Source organism: Aplysia californica, unplaced genomic scaffold, assembly GCF_000002075.1.
Source record: "Aplysia californica isolate F4 #8 unplaced genomic scaffold, AplCal3.0 scaffold00002, whole genome shotgun sequence".
Taxonomy (NCBI): Eukaryota; Metazoa; Mollusca; class Gastropoda; order Aplysiida; family Aplysiidae; genus Aplysia; species Aplysia californica.
The window spans coordinates 1,572,447-1,577,196 of record NW_004797272.1 but is presented as its reverse complement, the minus strand read 5'-3'; the positions used below and the strand labels follow the sequence as shown (position 1 = coordinate 1,577,196).

The 4,750-nt window shown below is 43.0% G+C and overlaps 1 protein-coding gene across 1 annotated transcript in view; it reads left to right on the top strand.

Moving 5' to 3' along the window:
• Nucleotides 1-203: 203 nt before the first annotated feature.
• Nucleotides 204-4,750, top strand: part of LOC101854538 (tetratricopeptide repeat protein 1) — a gene marked incomplete at its 5' end in the record, with an annotated part of 25,028 nt that continues 20,481 nt past the window's right edge. Inside the window, 1 exon segment of the mRNA XM_013088620.2 lies at nt 204-278.

Below are 4,750 nucleotides of genomic sequence, written 5' to 3'. Positions count from 1 at the left end.
AAGACCTGCAGGGTAAGACTAAGATTTGGCAAAGAACTAGGAGTAGGAGCTTACTTAGGAAAAGAAAAAAATCTGGATTTTCTTTCAAAAGCCTCTAATGATGTTGATAGCAGTCAACCAAGTACAAAACTGAAGGAAATCGTCAGAGTCAGAATATTCCAGTCCAGTGACAGTGACACTGCAGTGAGTTCATATCAGATCAGTTCTTCCATCCTGTATTCTGACAGTCTCGAACTAACACAGGCATCGAGTTTCACAGCCAACACAAGTTTTCGTAGGTTGACTATTTTCAGTTTCATATCGAGTCATTTTCTTACTTTTCTAATGATTCAGTTTCAGTTTCGGTGATCTTGAATGTCTTGATCTTGTTTGTATTTTGTAACTTTCCGTTCGTCGTTCCGTTAATAAAGTCCACGATCCATTTGTTTACTTCCAGAGAAGAAATCCGGAAGTCTTGATGACCAAATAGGCAACACAAAGAACAGGGATGCAACCTTATTCGTATTACGAAGTGACTATTCTCCAAACGTTCGGGAAAATAAAGTTGAACTCTATTTCTCCAAACGGTTTTCGTTCTCAAGATTTTTTGGTTATAATGCGAGATTTAGGCGTCATCCTTTCATTCTGCCATTGTGTGAGGACTGGGAAGAAGCATTTTTTGCTTCGAATTCCATTTTTAGAGCTAGATCTAGACTCTAGACCTAGATGTAGATCTAGAGAGTTTTATATGTCTGAATATTCAGATACTTCAGTTGTGGTTGGGGCAATGTTCCTGGACTAGATCTATACTTCATTTGAAAACACCTTACACTCACACACACACACACAGGCCACTCCTTTCGCTTAAATCAACTAATCTCGAAAATGGAAACCGTTCGGAGAAATAGAGTTCAAGTTTATTTTCCCGAACGTTCGGAGAAACAGAGCTGGCCATATTTTTATTAGTTCAGGGGGGCCCCTGAAACCCCCACTCTTGACTCTTGCGGGCCCAAAGCGGCGAATAATAATTGGGGGTGGAGGGGACTGCAGAAAAAGCGCCACTCTTTGCTTGAATTTTGTTTTTCTGGCTTTAATAGATCTAGATCTAAATATTTAGTAATTAAAGGCCATAGCATAACTAGGCTGCTATTATGAATGGAAGTGGCTATCCTCACCCCGGGTGAGAATAAAAATATGATCGACCTCTCACCCCGGGTGAGACTCGCCAACGTTGGCTATTCTCACCCTGTGTGAAACAAGACCTGTTTTTCCTAATTTCGGAATACTGTCTATCAGTATGGATGATCAAATAGACAAAAACAAAGAAAAAAATGACGTTATTATAACACAAAAATAGTAAGCTAATTTGGTCGTCTACAAAGATGCTATGGGGCTATTTCACTTTTTTAATCGAGCCGCACTACGCGGGTCGCTATTTTGTCTTGCCTGGAAGTTCTCACAAGATCTACTCCTTCTCTCTCTCTCTCTCTCTCTCTCTCTCTCTCTCTCTCTCTCTCTCTCTCTCTCTCTCTCTCTCTCTCTCTCTCTCTCTCTCTCTCTCTTTCTGGTCAATCGGTGTGGACGTTCAAATTGACAAAAACAAAGATAAAAAAATGATGTTAAAACACAAAAGTAAATTAATTTGGTCGTCTACAAAGATGCTACGGCTATTTAACTTTTCGAATCAAGCGGAACTACGTGGGTCGCCATCTTGTTTTGCCCAGTGCCCAGAAGTTCTCGTGCTACTCCTCTCTCTCTCTCTATCTCTCTCTCTCTCTCTCTCTCTCTCTCTCTCTCTCTCTCTCTCTCTCTCTCTCTCTCTCTCTCTCTCTCTCTCTCTCTCTCTCTCTCTCTCCCCCCCCCCCCCCCCCCCTGCTCTCTCACTGCCGACACAGTCACAGACAAAATTGCATACTTTCAACACAAGAGTGCTGGAACGTTTGTTCACAGTGAATGCTACACTGGTTGGCCCACGGTGAAGGCACACCGGGTGAGAATAGCCAAAAGGCTTGTTTGCGTTATTCTCACCCGGGGTGAGAATATAAGGTGGCCATTATGAATGGGTCTAGATCTAGTAATGCTGGGCGGTACCAGCAAAATCCAGTGTCAGTAGGTGCCGAGAACCGCCGGTAGGTCTACCAGTACTGGGAGTGACACCAGTAGGTGACGTCACAGACTTCATGTCTTGCGTCTTACGCCACGATCAGGGCCGCCCTCATTCCCCTCTTAACCACACACACCAGTCGGAACTGGAGAGGCGAACTCTGATGCAAAATACCTTGGAAGCTCGCCGTCACCCGAGAATAAACTGTGCATTCAAAATTTTTAAAATAATTATCGCCTCTAAAAATTTATTTCATTTTCGGAATCAGCATATCAAAATAAGCAAAGTAGCTTGCGTGGAACCTGATTTGATGCCGTATTTAAATTAAAGCAACTTTCGTATTTTATTGTCAATTTTGAATCTGAAGTCATGTATCAAGGTTAGGTCACCCGCTGCGTTGTGCATCTGACGTCACATCTGCTAGGCCTAGACACACTGCACATTTCCCTTGGCCCGGTAAAAAAACGGTTGGTGTCGGCTCCTTCCCAGAGCCGGTACTAACTGCCTGTGTCGGCTCCTTCCCAGAGCCGGTACTGGAGGCCTGGTGCCGGTACTGACGCCTCCTTCTGAAAAACGGGGAATTCCGGTACTGGATACCAGTACCTGCCCATCCTTAGTCTATAGTAGATAGAAAAATCCATAGCAGAGTGTGGGTGGGGACTGGGCAGCAAAGCCTCAACAGGGCTACTGGCCGTCAGTAAAATTCATTTATTATAGAGGCACCAACCATCCATGCCTTGCCTCCTCCTGTCGGAAGGAGTTACGCAGAAGGCCAACCGACCAACAATTACACACAAAAGAAGGGATATTTTGAGCGAGGTCCCTAACCCTAACCCTAAACCCTAACTCTTGTATAGTTTGCTCAGTGGACCTTGTCACGGTAAGTTCCTCTGCGGAACTCCTCCCTTCCTGTCTGCCGATGTATTATTATTTTGTCCATTAACACTTTTCCTACCGCATATGCGGCTCGCGGATGTGGCCTTGCTGGACCGAGAGTCGCAAAATACGGCTCGAGTGGCTCACTATCTATTCCAATCAAGTGATGAAAAGGCATGAAATTCTCAGCCAATCCACGTTTTCGAAATAATAGAATAGACTTCCTGTTAGGAGATATGAAAGAAAATATAGCACTGACAGACGATTTTTGGTCTTTTCAGCCCTTTTTTCTGTCCCTTTCGAAACGTAAAAATGAAAAGAAAAGTGCTCCCCTGAATTCAGAATAAGTCTCATATTTTCACTTCTATATAGGTATGAATACTTAACTTTCAGCATTTCTTTGTATTACATGAGGCAACCTGCCTGGGCAGTTTGAATGATGCTGTTGTACATTTTTAGTTATGACCTTTCTAAGCTGGAAAATTGTTGATTTCATATGATGACACCTTCAATATTGCATAATAACTTTTTGAAACCCCAAACTAATATAACTGGAATAGATAGATCTTCAATTTTGTATCACCGTCTGATAGAGTATTTTTTAACCTTTAGTCTTTAGTTTGATGTGCCGTATGATATGGTTTGTGTGTGTTTGGTTGGGTGTTTTGACATTTTCATTTGGTGGGGTAGGGGTGTAAAAATAGGTCATGGAAAAGGCCTGGGCCAGTGGTGGATTTTAGTCTGGTAGGAAAAGAGTTAAAGATTTCCCCACCTTTAAAGCTAACATCTCGACATTCTCCCATTCTGGCCTCAAGAGTGCTGGAATATCAATTCTGACTTCAACCTATATTGTGTGTTTTTAACAAGGGGGACGTTTTGCCCCCTTGACCTAATAAAAATATGAGGGGAATGGACCACAGTGGATCATGCCTTGACCACATGGAAAATGGAAGTCAGTTCCTGCTCAACTCGTTGCCCCACTTCTGTGTGAGACAAAATTTGTAGCTCTGGAATCTCCTCAATGCCAGATGTACCGGACTGCTGGTAGACCACAGACCTGGGTTGGAAGAAAAGCCACAGGCTCCCCAGCAAATATAATGGCAAAGAAAAAGAAAATAAATTCATCCTCGTTTATCAAGGCAGTGTCCACCCAGGCTGCTAGTGAAAAGTTGGCTACTGGAAAAACAACAGTTTAGACTAGACTACTCCAGGTCAACGTTTGCGGCCTCACAAACAAAAGAAAATGAAATCTCTCATCTTTTGGACTGAAGAAAAATCCACCTTACCCTACTACAAGAAACTATTCGCCATAACACTGGTCCCTACATCCCAGGTTACACCCATTATACCTGCAGATGCCCAGACTGCCTGGGTGTAATCACCTACATCAGAAATGACATGCAAGGAAAAGTTGAGAACAACGCAACTACAGCGGCGCTCGGATTCAACGAGGTCGCCGGGCCTGACCTAAAATCTCGTTGAATCAGAGTATTTGTTATAGCAAACATTTGGTTTTGTGTAGATAATTACATGTGCTGAGCAAGTAATGTATAAAGAGAAGTAACAAGTGGTGCCTGAAATGCCTGCACATTATGAGCTGTGCAAAAAAAAAGACCGATTCGTTCAAATGCTCACTTGTGTCATCTCGATTGTTTGCCAAAAAGTTGTGTTGCTGAGTAGAGCCTAGCCAAGCATACGGCAACTGTAGATTCCATAGACCAGCGCACAATTCTTTACGTAGATCTACGTCAAGACTAACTTATCATTGTAATAATGATCAGTTGCCGGGTG